The following is a 16,568-nucleotide window of genomic DNA, read 5'->3' as shown; positions in this document are numbered from 1 at the left end:
GATCTAGTAGTTTAAATATACAAATCAGGTATGACATTTGGGTACGGAGGGGTAGGGGGCTATGTAGGGACAATATAAATGTAGCATTACTAACTCAATACAAACAAAGGCTACACTCACTGAAAGTTTCTCTTGGTGGTATTTGACTACTATTTCAGTGTAGTCTCAATTGTATGGAAATATAAGACAGTTAAAAAATTAAGTGCCCCTGTTTGTCATGGTCACCCACACTTGTTGCCACTGGTACTGATGTTTTACGACTGATATGCACTGGGTCTCTGCTAACCAAGGTAACATTGTCTAATTGTAATACAATGGGACTGCTATAAGTCCATAGGAAGTGGTACCCCTGCCTCAAGGGCTGCAGCACGTATTATGCCACTCTAAGGGACCCCCATAAAAAATGCAAGGAGCATGCCATGATGCAAACCATGAGTGGAAATAAGACATGGCACACACACACTGTGCCATGACAAAGTGAGTGCATGTCTTCTATGTAAGTCACCCCTACAGCAGGCCTTGTAATATAATGCACAGTTCCTTGGCACTACATGTGAAGGCATATCTGCACAAGCAGATAGGCCCATGCTGTCTAGTACAAATGAACAAAGAAGCCATCTTAAGTACATGTACTGAGAACTGGTCATTACGTAGTCCCCAGCTACATGATCGCTTTACTGAAATCTATGGTGTTTGATATCAAACTCCTTCTCTTAATAAATCCGTACTGTTGCCAGTGCAAGATTTATTATGACATGCACCCAGAGGGCACCTTAGAGGTGTCCCCTGAAAATATTTACCAGTGTCAGGTGCGCTGGTAGACAAGTTTCTGACCCCCTGCAGGTGAAAGTCCACTTTCTCTGAGGTCAGAAACAAAGCCTGTTTTGAGAGGAAGCTGCCCCCCTGACAACACAATGTGAGAAAGTGCCATCTTTCTTGCATGGTATGTCCCCACTTTTTGCTGAATTGCTGATGTGTTCTGAGTGTGCTCTGGGCTCCTGCCAATCAGGTGCCCAGGGCCTGTGTTCCTTCCCTAAAGCTGTATTGAAGCTCAAACCCAATTGGCATCTCTGACCACATGCCAGACCCTGGTAAATGGTACCCCAGGTACCCAGGGCATTGTGACCAGAGAAGACCCCTAAGGGATCCAGCAATTCTTGTGCCACCCTTAGGTGCCCTGCACCCTGACACCCACACACTGCCTTTGCAGACTGAGTCTCCTGGTGCAGAACTAAACAAAGAGTCCACATGGCACACATCCCTGTGTGCCATGCCCACAAACCCACTGCCTTTGCATACATCAGTCACCCCTCTAGCTGGGTGCCCTACACCAGTGGTGTGAGCACAGGTGCATGAGCCCTGTGCCCCTATAGTACCGAGGACCATTCCTGGGCACTGTAAGTGCAGTGATGCCATTAGGAGTATATTGTGCTGGGAGGTTGTCATTACGAACTCCACAGCACCATAATGGCTACACTGAAGAGTGACAAGTGTGATATACAATTTCTCAGCACATTAAACCCGCACTGATGCCAGTATGGGATTTAATGTAAAATGCACTACAGAGGGCATCTTAGAGATACCCCCTGAAACGAACCTACAATCCACGTCTATCTGAGAGGCTGCCTAGGCTGCCACACAGCAGACATGTTGCTGGACCCTGGGTGGAGAGCCACCCGCTCTCCTGGGCCTGCAACAATGCACATCCTGGGCGAGGTGCTAGGTCTCCTCCCCCAGGATGGGCAGGAGGAAGCTTCAAAGGCATGTTGCCTTTGTGAGCTTCTAAAGACCACTTGCTGTACTCAGCAACTGGTCCCCACCAGTTAGGACCCCCACTCGGGCGGGAAATTCTACGTCAGGAAGGGGGGTGTGCCAGCCTGTGCCAACCCCACCCCTAAGGTAGGAGAGGCGAGGTGAAGTACAACTCCGGGCCCCTACCATCTTGAAGATGGTGAGCCCTGTCCAATCAGAGATAGGCTCCTGCCCCCCTCCCACAGGAGAGGGGCAGAATACGGGGTGTACTCACCCCCTGCCCATCCCCACCTGTAAGGCCCCTAAAATTAGTATTTAGGGGCACCCTGAACCTTCCTTCCTCAGATGCCGATTTCGGAACAAGAAAGAAGGCCAAGAAGAAGAAGACCTACCGTGCAACTGCTAGCAAGACAACGACACCAACTGACTTGGCTCCAGCCCTACTGGCCTGTCGATCCTTGAACCTGCTCCTGCTAAATCCTGGTGTCTCCTGTCGACAGCAACCTCAAGAACCCGGGAGGACCTGCCTGCCTTGACCTTCTTAGAGACTGGGACTCCCACGAGCAGTGGCTCTGCTCAAACAGCAATACCCCTGGTGCCAGCCAGGAACCGCGAATCCAGCCCCCTCTGCACCCGACGAGTGCGGCTTTTGCCCGAGTGGACAAAGACCCCGAGGATGCTCCCTCCGGCGATTCTGACCTGGAATCCAGTGTCCAAAGACCCTCCTCGACGACCCACACAACGCCTGCAGACTCAGAACCGGGTACCCCCCCCCCCCCAACCGCGACCAGCAGAGGGTAAGATTTCCCGACGTCCAAAGACACCCCTGCACCCGGCGCACCCCGGCCACCTGTGCCCACCTCCGGGGTGCCTACCTACCCTCCAAGATCCCAACTTACTCCTCATTTTCTTCCATAGGAAACCATCAACTATTTTTCTGTGAAATTTCTTTCAAGTGTCAATTTTTGCAAACTACAAATATTCTGTAGAAATCGTACCAACTACCAAAACGTAATTACTTACCTGTTTTAGATAGAGGTCCCAGTGCTGAACCCACGAGTCCAGTACTGGATTGCAAAAGTGATGTGAACCTACTGTACCTGCAAATTGAATTTCCTTCCATAGAATAACATTGGTAATTTCAACTGAAAAAGTTTGTCAACTTTTAAAATACAATATTATTCCTTAAAAATCACTACTGTAACCAAAACGCTTTTACTTAACTGGTTACAGAACATGTCCCAGGACTGAATCTACAAACTACACTTCCCATGATACACAGGGAAGAGGAGTAAACAAAAAAGTACATGGTAACAGCCAATCACAAGTCCCAAATACAAAGTCCAATCGGGGCCAAGGAAGCCCAACATAGTCCATCAACTGTGTTCTCTCCTCCTCTTTCTTTGCTGCTACGCAGCAAGATAAGTACTCTTCAGTTTCTTTAACTGTCTAGTGCTCTGCTTTGGTGTTTTTTGTGCTCAGTATTGTTCCTTGCTGATGGTTACACTGTTAATTTGGTTACACTGCTATCTTGGTGATATTTATATTGCTGTTGCGTTTGTTTGGCTGCGGTCGGCGCTGTTTTACATCGAGGCTTCTTGGCGGTGACTGCTCCGGTTTTTATTCCGCGGGCCGGCGCCGTCACGCCCTATAACGTTTTTCGTTCGCTGTGACGCTTGGCGTCTCTGTTTCCGCCTCCCACGGCAGGGGCTGCGCCGCGGGGAGGCAAGCCGCGGGTACGGTCGCGTCCGTACCTACGCGGCTGAGTTGCTGGTTGGTGCCTGGTCCTCCCGCCGTTAGAGGGCGCGGAGGTTTTGACGAGAGTGGCGCGACGTTTAAGCTCTCTTCAGGGCGTTTTCAAACGTTGCGCCTCAGTCATCGCAGCGGGCCCTGGTCTGAGGTTGACGCCGGAAGGTGTAGAGCGGCAAGGCAGCAATTACTAACAAAACGCCTTGCTGCTCCTTGGTTTTTCTACGGTCTCCCTCGCGCCCAATCACTCGTATTTGAGAGAGAGACAGTAGTCCACTGCGGTGGGTTGAACGCATCGTGATAAGAGGTCTTGTACTCATTAGCGCTGCAGCTAGGGACTTCACCCAGACCAGTTCACCCTTCTCCAGGGGGGGTTAATCCTACAATTTCTGTGCCAGCATTTAGTCCCTCAGGCTTGCATCCGGTAATTGGTGGTGTTTACCGCTTTTAAAAAACATTCAGGTTGCCACCCAACCTTTTGAGGCCTTTGTGTTGGGCCCTCCGGGAGTTACCTCTCTGTATTTAGGAGCCTCCCAGTATGGAGTATTACGAAGATTACAATGATAGTAGGAAGACCCCCTCGCTAATATACCCTTGGGAGACGCCTTTTATGAGGCGGTAGAAACTTCTATCTATAGGGCAGTAGACCAGGCCATGTCCCCATTAGAGGATAGGCGTTCCCGGCAGATGCAGCAAGCCTTTACCCAACTGTCCCAACAACGGGCCCCCTTGCCCCAGGCCTCTTCAGTACAGCTCAGGACGCTATGTGTTCCTCGCCACCTAAGCAGGGGTGGACATTGAAACTTTTGATCGCATTCGGCAGGCTTTCCTCGCCAGTCGTCCTGCGCCCCTTCCTGGGTTACCCCCTGCCCCGGCCCCAGTACCGGTACCGGATCCAGCACCCGCCCAGGCGGTTCCGATTCCTCAGGCCCTCCCTGGTACCTCCCAGGATCCCCCGAATACCTTGGATATGTTGGATCCAAATGACATTGGGCACCCGAGATCCTCTGAGTGGTCACCAGGCGATGAGGTTTGCGGCCTATGTGGCCGCCCATATTCGCCGTCCCCTAGAAAAAGAGGGGCGGAATGTCCTCGCCCCTCACTGGATGGTAAGGTCGCCCTTACGCCCGAGATAGATCCCCGGATGGGCACTTTCCTCCAGAGGTTTATAAGAGACCCCAAGAAGGGCATAGATAGATCCTGGCGGGCCTGCCAGGATAAACTCCTGGACTCTGTGCCCAATTACAAAGAATCTAGATATGGCTGAAGAGGCTAAGGAGTCAGGATCCATCATCTCTCCCGAGACCTTGTCCGGCTGGGCTCAGTGAGTCATCATATTTATGTGCAACGCTAACTGTGCCCTCCCCACAGAACGCCGCCGGTCCCTTCTTATCAAAATCGATCCACAGCTCGGGGACCTGGCAGATTCTGAGGCGGGCCCTGTCGCTCAAGGCGGGCTGTTTGGAGAGACCTTTGTTAAGGAGTTGGGCTTGTGAACACTTTCACTTCTTTAGACCGGGCTCAGTCGACCATCAAGAAGTTGTTTCCCCATGTTTTTCGCTGGGCCGGCCGAGGAATGGGCCGCACGGCCTGTCGTCAGCAACGCCAGACGAATCAGAAGGGCTCCGGACAATACCAAGGTCAGTCCAGATTTGGTAACTTTTACCCCACGTGAGGGAATCGGGGCAAAGGCAGAGGTTACCGTGGAGGAACCACAACTTCCAGCCCAGGTGAGAGTTCTCCCTTCTACCCTCCAAAAATAGGAGGGCGGTTGGCGGGGTGTTTTCAGGCATGGTTAACTGTTACGGAAGATGCTTGGGTCCTGCAGACAGTCCGGGGTTTCCATATAGAATTCGAAGGGACCCCGGTGCAGAGGTTTTCCCTGTGGCCCATTCAGTTTACAGCACAGGATACCATCCTAGTGGACGAGGAAGTTGGGTCCCTTCTCAGGAAGGGCGCTATCACCCTTACTTCACGACATCCCGAAGGGTTTTTGAGCAAGATCTTTTTGGATGACAAGACCGATGGTGGCAAGAGGCCGGTGATCAACCTAAGCAAGTTCAATCAATGGCTGGTTTATCTCCAATTCAAGATGGAGGGGATCCACCTCCTCCGAGACGTACTCCGTCCTTTCGACTGGATGGTCCGTCTGGATCTCAAGGACGCGTACCTGGTGGTGACGATTTTTCCTCCCCACCGCAGATTTCTACAATTCCTGTAGAACGACCGTACTTACGAGTTCAACTCTCTCCCCTTTAGCCTTTCTTCAGCCCCTTGGTGTTTCACCAAAGTGCTCAAACCAGTGGTGGAGTTTCTGCGGGCCAGGGGTGTCAGGATGATCGTTTATCTCAACGACCTTCTCTAGATGGCGTCTTGCCCCCCGCGTCTCTTGCATCACCTTCAGATGGCAATCTCACTACTCCAGGACCTCGGGTTTGTAATCAACAAGAAGAAATCGCCGTTACAGCCTGTTCAGGCCATTACATTCTTGGGATTCGTGATAGACTCCACCGAATCCACTCTCAGCCTTCCGGGCAGGAAGGTGACCAAGATTCGACACGAGCAGCGTCGGGTTTTGGCAAAGCCGCTCATTTCCCTCCGACAGCTGGCTCGGGTGCTAGGCCTTTTGTCGGCCTCCATCAAAACCATCTTCCCGGGCCCCCTCCATTACAGGGCCTTGCAACACCTGAAAGGTTTTTTCCAACGGAAAGGGTATCCGTACTCTCACAAGGTACCCTTGTCCGACGAGGCCCGCTCCGAGATCCAGTGGTGGTTGGATCACATGGAGGCCTGAAACGGAAGGGCAATTTTTAGTTCCGCTCCAGATATGGTCATAGAATCAGACGCCAGCAGGCTCGGCTGGGGCGCCAGGTGCGGAGACCTTTCTAAAGCAGGGTTGTGGTCTCCCAAAGAACAGAAGTTACATATAAACTGTTTAGAACTTCTGGCGGGGTCATTCGCGGTGCGTTGCTGGACAAAAGATTCAGTACAGTCGCGTGTAGTCCTGAAAATGGACAAAGTCTCAGCGGTCCGTTATGTCAATCAGCTGGGGGGATCCAGGTCGAAGGCCTTATCGGACTTGTCGAGCGAGTTTTGGCAGTATTGCCTCAATCATCAGGTGTCTGTCAAGGCGGAATACCTCCCGGGCCGGGACAATCTGGAAGCAGATTTCCATTCCCGCCATTTCAGAGACTCCAGTCTTTGGCGGCTGGATCCTTCAGTTTTTGCAAGGTTGAACGCCCTTTGGGGCCCATTTTCGGAGGACCACTTTGCGTCCAGGCTGGATTACCAAGTTCCCCGATTTTTCAGTTGGCATCTAGACCCCCTAGCAGCGGCAACGGATGCGTTCCTCCAAAATTGGAGCCTGGAGCCGAGCTACGCGTTCCCTACGTTCGCGATAACGAGGGTTATGGCCCATGTCCGTCGGCAATTGGCGGATTTGATCATCGTCACTCCCCTATGGAGGTCTCAAGTATAGTTTCCAGTTCTTCTGGAACTTTCTTGGGATTTTCCAATCCTACTCCCCCATTTTCAGAATCTTCTCTCCGGACGGGTCTCTGCACCCTCTGTGTCCACGAGTTCTCCAAGACACATGGCGTGGCGGATTTCAGGGGTAGATGAGAAGCCCCTGGCCTTTCGCGAGAGGCTGAGAGCTTTATCTCTAAGGCATGGGTAGACAGCACTGTCAAAAGATACCGGTCTGCATGGAGCAGATCGCCACGTTGGTGTGTACAACGGGGTTTTGATCCCTTGGTCGCAGATATGGTCCACATTGTGAATTTCCTGGCCCAGTTGGCCTTGGAGGGTTTGGCCTATAGGTTTGTCAATATCTTTAGATCGGCCATCTCTTCTGGCCAAGTCCCGGTTGACGGATCTCCAGTGGGTGAACCCCCTTTGGTCTGCAGGCTTTTGGGCTGAATTTGGTTGTCTCTGCCGGAGCCCCGCTATTCTGCTCTCTAGGACGTGAATCGGGTTGTTAACCTTTTCTTGTTGTGGCAACCAAATAGATACCTTTCTAGGAAGGAACTATCGGCGAAGTTGGCTATGCTTCTGTGTCTCATTTCTTGTAGGCGGGTGTCGGACGTCTGAGAGTCAGGATTTTTTCTCCGGACGGAGCTACTTTCACCCTACTCAGACGCACAAAGTGCCATTCCAGATCCATTTCCTACCCTCAATTTCCGGATTCCCGAAGCTGTGTGTGGTCAACTGTCTAAATGCCTATGAGGAGATGACTGTAGAATACAGACCTCCTGGTGAGAGACAGCTTCTTATTTCTTTGCGCAAGCCTTTTAAGGCAGTCTCTTCACCCACTATAGCCAGATGGGTTCGCTGGGTGATGCAGGAAGCAGGCATCAGTCTTAGCCAGTTTGGCGCACACTCCGCGAGAGGTGCCGTGGCATCAAAGGCTTTCAGCCTAGGGGCGTGTTTAGAGGATATTCTTAACGCTGCCGACTGGTCCTCGCACTCCACGTTCAAACGGTTCTATTTTAAGCCAATTTTGAACGCGGCTAATTTGGTTGCAGGCAAGCTTTGAGCAAGCATAATCCTCGCCTCCAGTCCTGACATAGAATGAAAAATTTCCTAGCTAACGTAACAGAAAGTTTCAATTCGATTAAGGACTCGGAGGCGAGGATTATCCCTCCCTGAACTCCTGGAGGAGATCCCTCCCCCTATTACAGTAAGTAAAATGAGTTTAGTAACATGAGTTTGTGAACTTCTATAATGTATCATATCTGAGCATGCAGTTTGCTTTCAGTTTGTTGGTAAAGACAGTTTGTTGGTAAAGACTTTTTGTCTCTCTACCATTTCCTCTGGTAAAGATGTTCTTCTTATCCCCAGGCTCGGATTCTCACATGCAAGATTCCTGAAGAGTAAGAGGATGTTGGGCTATGGGCTCAGAAAGAGGAGGAGAGAACGCAGTTGATGGACTATGTTGGGCTTCCTTTGCCCCTATTGGACATTGTATTTGGGACTTGTGATTGGCTGTTGCCATGTACTTTCTTGTTTACTCCTCTTCCCTGTGTTTCATGGGAAGTGTAGTTTGTGGTTGTCTTCGCTGCTATGCAATAAAGTGGAGAAAGAAGGCATAATCCTCCCCTCCGAGTCCTTAATAGAATTGAAACTTTCCGTTAGCTAGGACATTTTTCATTGCATATAACTAGAAATTCCCATTGAGCTCAATGTTGCATTGTGTTTGAAAATGTGTTGCCTATTGCAACAAACTGTAACTATTGCTTTCAAAAAGTAGATTGCCTATTTGAAAAGTATTTAACTAAAGTAATCCATTCTGAGAAAGAATATTTTGATACCTTGTTGGTTTTAAAATAAAACAATGATATATTCTGATACAAAACAATTGGCCTAGAGTTCAGTTCTTGAATGTGTGAGACAATTTGCTGACTGAGTGTGTACAACAAATGCTTTACACTGTCCTCTGATACTGCCTTACTGCTCGACCAAGCTACTACTTTAGAGAGTAAGGTTATATCCAACTTTAGCCTCTGCCAAACATCTGGGACCTGGGGACTCTATACACACTGTACCTTACTTTGGTCCAGTATATATAGAACCTCTTTCCTACACACAACCTCAGATTTGTCTGACAAAAAAAAGAAAGACAAAGAAGAGCCGAAGAAGTGAGAACTGTAGACTATCTGCGGACCCTTGGTGCCAAACCCTTCCTGCCTGCTTCTGTAATTGTGACGTGGGGGACCCGGACTCGGGACCCCCTGGCCTGCCTATTCATGTGTTTCCTCTTTTTACACAGCACACAGACTCATGGAAAACCCCTGACGTGGTCAGCTGCCTTCCTGTGCTGGACAGTGAGGGACCCTGTTCCTTTAAGTGGGTGGACCCGGAGCGTAGACCCGCCTTCAACAGCTCGGTAAAACCCTGCCCTGAAACCAGACAGGTGTGTGTTACACCTGGAGGAGGAGAGTGGAGACTGGAGTGAGAGGACGGAGCAGAGCGGCGAAGTAGCGAGGACGGAGAGGAGCGGAGAAGGAGCGAGGACGAAGAGGAGCGGAGAAGGAGCGAGGACGGAGAGGAGTGGTGGAAGATCGAGGACGGAGTGGAGCGGAGGAAGAGCCAGGACGGAGAGGAGTGGTGGAAGATCGAGGACGGAGTGGAGGAAAGAGAGAGCGACGAGCCGAGCGGGAACAGGCAAGACCAGACCGAACCTGGAGCGGAGAACAGAGGAGTCAGCCCTACGGAGCAGCGCGACTGCCACCGCATCGCCCAGCCACGCTTCCCGGGAAGTGTGGCTAGGATAGGTACGGTCTCGTTTCCTGAGTTGGGCGGGACGTAATCGGGGCAAACCCCCTTGAACCATACAGGGCACCGCTGACAACCACCCCCCCCCCCTCCCTTCACAGTCCCTCACGAATAGCGGGGTAGATAATTTGCACGCGTGTGTCCTCACCACCCCTCCCTTACCATTGTTCGGCAGACCAGCCGAGTAATACTGTTTTTCTTTTCACTTTTTGATAAACACCGCCCGGACCCCACGCGACCACGGCGGAAGCACGGACTACGCCTCCCAGAAGACACCGGGAGACGAGACGACGGGGCGGAACCCGAGAGGCTGCTGAGGAGGCTGCAAACCTTCTCCCCTTCTATCGGATATAAAGCGGAGACTGTACAAAATAATAAAACCCGCACTACCTAAAACCCCTTTGTCCGTGGATTTGTCCGGCGACCCACCTGAAACCCCACAGTAATGCTAATCGCGACTTGTCTTGTAGCTGTGCATCCTCCAAAAGCCTCCGAGAGATGCAAGCACTTCACCAACCAGCCATCATCTCAATTGAATTAGAGGAGGCACTTCCCTGCAGGCGCCAACCGCAACATCCAATTCACCATTCTGCTGACCACCGGGTCCACCGATGCAGCAGCCAACCAGGAGGCGGTCACTGTGTTCCAGAGGGTCCGATCAGTCTTCCCACCAAGTTTAGAGAGTCCAGGTTCCCCAGGAGCAGCCTTGCACCAATACCCGGGGTTCCAGACTAATAGCAACAACCAGCACTTGGTTGAAGTTAAATCTGGGCTCCGACACCACAAAGACCAACTAGCCGATGAGGGATGTCAGTATCGCAGAGGTCAGCACCGGGAATGGCCCAGATGTCCTGGTTTGTCTCCTACAGGACTGACCGAGAACCATGAGCACCTATGATGCACGGGAACGGCCTACCAAAACCCTTAGCACCTTAGCTCCACAGCCCCGAACACCGACTGTGCCCCCTTGCTCCCAAGACCCTCACAAACTGAGTCCTCCGTTGGAAGCTCCAGGACTTGTCCCAAATTCCCCCTCTGCAGCCAGTTTTGAGATGGCCCCCTCTGTGCCTACAGAGTAGCGTGCAAGGCTACCAACCCGTCTAGCACCTCCGCAACCGGACACTCCAGGTAACTCCAAACAAATGGTGAGTCTTGGGACCTTGGCACCCAAGCACCCCCCTCCGCCCCATTTTTAACTGATTTTATTAAAAACAAGTACAGTTTACATCAAGATATTGCGGTACTCCTGTAAGGGCGGCTGAAACACCCCAGGTGCCCTATAAAGCAATATATGCATATATAGATGAAAGGAGACATACAATTCTATGCAAACAACCATCCCTTCACCCACGATCGAAAGGTGAAGATACACGAGTCTAGTCGGGCAACAAAACCACAAAGCACTATAAAAAGAGAGAGAATCAACCAATGGAGTTCATCCTCCCACCCTGCTCCCCCCTCCCCCGACCCCATTGTCAAGAAAGATAGAAGCCCTCTCTCCCAACTAGCAGTCCACAGCACACAAAGAGAAGCAGCGCAAGGTGTCATGTCTAGCCATCAGTAGCCTGATCAGATGGAGTGAGCACAGCCCTTAATCTAGTCAAGTAGTCATTCCACTGTTCCATAGGACTACACCTCCCATCTTGGGCCCTGGCAGCAGCTTGCACCGAAAGCCCTGTAGATGCCCAATGGACCACACCCGTCTGCCACATAGTGACAAGTGGGGCAGTCACCGCCTTCCATGACATGGCGATGCAACATTTTGCTAATACAAGTACTAGGTCCTGAAATCCCCATTACAGTTTCGTCCGTTTCCTCACTACCCCAGAATGGAGGAGGCAGTGCACGGAGTCACACAGCAAAATAGAGCTGGTGGTGTCTGATATACAGGAGGCCACTTTTTGCCTGAAGTCTACTATTACTAGACAGAGCCACACCATATGAAGAAAGTCTGCATCAGCCTGTTTGCATCTGAGGCACACCGTCCTTGTGCCTGGGTAGATTTTCAGGTTATCTGAGGAAAACCATATTTGGTGTAGATTGTTAAACTGTATAAACCGGAATTGAGCATTCTGCGCTATTCTGATGGACCCCAGGTACCTCTGCCAGGCATCGTCCTGTAGCTCCATCAACAGCTTCTTCTCCCACACGTCTTATGGGTAGGGAATTCAACACCTGTATTATCACTTCTCAAGGCTCCATAAATGTAGGAAATAACACTTTCCAATCTAGTTAAGGTAATATTCAATTACAATGGGCAATCTATCCGTGCCAGATCCCTATCGAGGTTATATTGTCTCCCCGCCACCCCTCGAAAGCAGAATATAGAAAAAACTGACCTGGACCAAAGGTGCCCCCTTCCATTAGACCTCCGAAGGTGCGGAGTCTTCCCTCCACTACCACATCCCCCCATGTCTCGTAACCAGCTGTGGTCCATGTGTGTACCTGGTAGACTGCCCTCAAACATCTACCATGGTTTATGTATTTCCTCCAATACCATGTCACCACCTTCAATAAAGCGTTTGGACAGTGAGGTAGGAGGGGGGTGGAGGGGGTCCAAGAACCACAATGGAGCGTCCCCAAGGTCAAAGCCCAACAGATCTCTTTCAGGATTAGAAGTGTCATGCAGCCATCAGATCACCCACTGGAGTTGTGCCGCGGCATTGTAAATCTCGTAAATGGGAGCTCCCAACACCCATCCTCCAGCTTAGCATATAAAGTGCCCATCTTTACTCTAAGCCTTTTGTTAGTCCAGATCAGAGATACAAGCAAGCACAGCAAGTCTATGAAGAATGATTTCTTAAAAATCAGCAGGAGTACTGTTAAAAAAAAAAAAAAAAAAAAAAAAAAGGGAGTCGGGAGGTATCAACATTTTGGCAATAGAACCTCTCCCCTGGATAATAGGGGTAGCTCTGTCCGGAAGAGCAGCGACTGCCGGATCGAGGGCAGGCCTTGCCCAGATTCCCTTCCACAAGGTCGTGCTCTAAGTGGTAGATATGGACTCTTAAGTATTTGAATGTGTCATATTTCCTTGGTAAGGGGGTGTTCCCTCTGGAGTGGCGTTAAGTGTTGGGTATCCGTAACAAAGGAAATAAACACTATTTTCCCCAACTGACCTGCAGCCCAGAGATGTGGCCAAAGGCATCCAAAGCAGACATGGCAACTGACAGAAGTGTTGGGTCTGCCTTCAGATTAATCAAAGTATCATCAGCATACATGGAGACTATATTAGGGTGATCTTCTACTGGATAACCCCCATGTACAAATATATTCTGTAGCATACAGGCTAGTGGCTCCATTGCCAGGGCAAACAGCAAGGGGGACAAGGCACAACCCTGCCAGGTGCCGTGCTAAACAGCAAGGCTGACCGATATGATGCAACCTGTGTGTACCCTTGCTCTGGCAGTTTCATATAAGATCCGTACCCATTTGGAGGGATGGGGGGTGAATTGGCTCCCAGGCAAAGCGTCAACAATACAATTTGTAAATAAGTCCACCCTAAGGTTTCCAATGCCTTCTCAATGTCTAGTGAGGCCACCCAACCTTGAGTATCAGTCTGGCACACCCAATTCATATTACTGAATAACTGGCAATGGTTTAGGAAAGTGTTCCTGCCCAATATGAACCCATTATGATCCGAGTGGATCTCGGTATGTACCACAGGAGTCAATCTGTTCACCAGGATATCACTTAACACCTTGTAGTCAAGATTGAGTAACGAAAGTGGACAATAGAATGCCACCTCAAATGGCTCCCTTCCAGGTTTCAGGAGCACCGTTAGTAAGGCTTCCCGCATGCTGTCTGAGAGTCTGCCCTGGTCCTTGGCTTTTTCGCATACTCCTAGTAGTCAAGGGGCTAGCGAGGCCTAAAACTAGCATAGAACTCTATGGGCAATCCATCTATGACAGGCGTTTTGCCCCTAGCTATCTGCTTAATTGACCTCTTCAAGCGTCAGGAGGGCATCCAATTCCTGCATCAGTAGCGGGTTAAGAAGGGGCATCTCAAGGAGGCGTAGCTATGTGGAAATGGCAGCTTGGTGCACACCCGGGGGCACCTGGTAGAGTTTGAATTTGAATTTTAAAAAATTTATAAAGCGCACTTCTACCATGCGGTTTCATGGCGCTAGTAGGAAGCTGAGATTACCGGGGAGGGACATAGGGTTTAGGATGAGAAGGCTTGGTGAAAGAGATAAGTTTTGAGGATCCTGTAATAACCTTCAAATCTCTATTAATGTTCAATTGGGAATTAACGACGGACCCAGACGGACCTAGTTCAGCAGCCATGCCAGTAACCAAATCGCTTTATCCCCAGGTCATATTGATGTTTAGTGATTTCTTTGAAATCATAGGCAGATCAGCGTTTTGAGGCCTCCCTACAGTCTGATTGAATAACCTCCAATTTCCAGGACCCCAGTCCGTCTCTGCCAACCGCAGCTGGTCCTCTATGTCTAGCATCTCAATTTGGAGGACTTATTTCATGCCAAACTGTGTGGACATACATGTCCCACATAACTTGTTGAAAGCAGCCCAGTCAATCCCTTCATTCAACGCTGTGCCCTCATTCTCTGTAAAGTTTCTCTCAATCTGTTCGCATTCATGAGCCAATAATTGGCGATCAGCGGGTGAGGTCTACCCTTCTGAAAGGTCACCATCAAGGGGAGTTGTCGGATAATGTTGTAGCTAAATACTCCTCCCGTCTGCATTTGGGCACCAATGCCCCACTACCATACATCAGGTCAATTCTCATGTGGATGGCATGTATGGTTGAGTAATATGAATACTTGCGGTGGAGTGGGTACCATAAGCGACCAAATATGAGCTACATACACATTATGAGCCCATTGTTGTAGCTGTTTGGTGGTGGTGTGTGTTTGCATCCTCAGAACCAGGGGAGTGAACCTATCCAGTGTGAGGTCTGGGACTTAGCTGAAGTCCCCCACACCAGAACGACGGTGACAGTAGTGAGCTGAAGAGAGCTCGTGAGACAGCTGAAGATAAAGAGCTGGCCCTCATTTGGAGCATACAATACCGCCAATGTGATGAGTTCACAAGCTAGTGTGCCTTCTGCAGGCCACTTAGCACCTTACGTCCTAAAGGGGACCTCTAAAATACGATTGCATGTACCTTTATCCAGTATGTTTCTTTCTTTATAGGAAAGCATTACCGCATTAAAAAAGCATTTGTGTGACAAATTTACTTACCGTTAAAATTTAATAACTTGAAAAGTACTTTGGTGTTGAAATATGTATAAAAATTCCTGTTATTTTTCTAACTTGGTTTTGAGTTTCTTCTTGTTTGTGGGTCTCATTTATTGACTCTGTGTGTACAACAAACGCTTAACACTACCCTCTGATAAGCCTAAACTGCTCGCCCACACTACCACAAGAGAGCATTAGGGATTATTAATTTAAGCCACTAAGGGTCGTCTGGACTTTCTACATAGGGTACCTCGTTTTGGTACACTACATAAAAAGCCAGCTTCCTACACCTTGTAATCTGGATCGTCAACTTCACCACTTCCACAGCAAGGACAGAAATGACAGCGCCACAGTGCACAACTTTTGCTGGGTTAAACTTACAGCAGCAGAGGGTGCTATGGTCATAGCTCGCTAGACCTGAACAGCTAGATCAGCGATCACGCTCTGAGACAAAATATATTTACATTTTTATTTACAGCTGTAGCACCTCGCCTTTCAAGGGTAATAACTCAACAATTCTATTAACAAGCATTTGCAATGCAATAGGTCTCGCATTAGGAAAGTTTGAGCTATTGGTATTGCAAATGACAAATATTTTAGTTATGGGTTGGTTTTGAAAATAGTGAAATTAATAGCTTTTTCATTTACAATGCCAATAGTTATAACTTTTGCAAATGTCACACCTATAACATTTGTAATTCAATATGTGTTGTATTTACGTGACTGATATTACAAATAACAATGGCTTTTATTTTTTTATATTTAAATCTTAAATAAAAGTTATTGTAATTTATAATGGCGATAGCTTAAACTTTTGTAAATAACTTTTGTGAATATTATGTTGAGTGTATTTTATTGTGACGAAAATCCAAGAACCGAAGTGAAATATTAACATCTTTTTGTGACATTTGTAATAAAGCTTGAAACATTGAAAGAACATATTTGATCCAGTTGTTGAATGGTTGCACAGATTGATGCTGTGGTGCCGCTGAGTGATGTTGTGCTGGCGACAATAGATGCTGGTGCGTTCGGTGATGCTGTGGTGCCCCTGAGTGATGCTGTGGTGATGTGATAGCTAGAGTGAGGGCGATCGATAGAGTGAGGGCGATAGATAGAGTGAGGGGTGATAGATGGAGGTTGTGTGGGGGGGGTTGTGTGGGGGGGGTTGTGTGGGGGGTGTGTTGTGTGTGGGGGGTGTTGTGTGTGGGGGGTGTTGTGTGTGGGGGGTGTTGTGTGTGGGGGGTGTTGTGTGTGGGGGGTGTTGTGTGTGTGGGGGGTGTTGTGTGTGTGGGGGGTGTTGTGTGTGTGGGGGGTTGTGTGTGTGTGGGGGGTTGTGTGTGTGGGGGGTTGTGTGTGTGGGGGGTTGTGTGTGTGGGGGGTTGTGGGGGGGTGTGTGTGGGGGGGTGTGTGTGGGGGGGTGTGTGTGTGGGGGGGGTGTGTGTGTGTGTGTGGAGGGTGTGTGTGTGGGGGGTGTGTGTGTGGGGGGTGTGTGAGTGGGGGTTGTGTGTGTGGGGTGTGTGTGGGTGGGGTGTGTGTGGGTGGGGTGTGTGTGGGGTGTGTGTGGGTGGGGTGTGTGTGGGTGGGGTGTGTGTGGGTG

The 16,568-nt window shown here is 49.7% G+C and overlaps 1 protein-coding gene across 4 annotated transcripts in view; it reads right to left on the bottom strand.

Moving 5' to 3' along the window:
- The window catches only part of PDCD11 (programmed cell death 11), a 640,465-nt gene that overhangs the window by 487,643 nt on the left and 136,254 nt on the right, over positions 1-16,568 (bottom strand). The window lies entirely within an intron of this gene.

The sequence above is a fragment of the Lissotriton vulgaris genome, chromosome 5 (assembly GCF_964263255.1).
Source record: "Lissotriton vulgaris chromosome 5, aLisVul1.2, whole genome shotgun sequence".
NCBI classification, from domain to species: Eukaryota; Metazoa; Chordata; class Amphibia; order Caudata; family Salamandridae; genus Lissotriton; species Lissotriton vulgaris.
The sequence above is the reverse complement of the archived record's forward strand: the minus strand, read 5'-3'. Positions and strand labels throughout refer to the sequence as shown.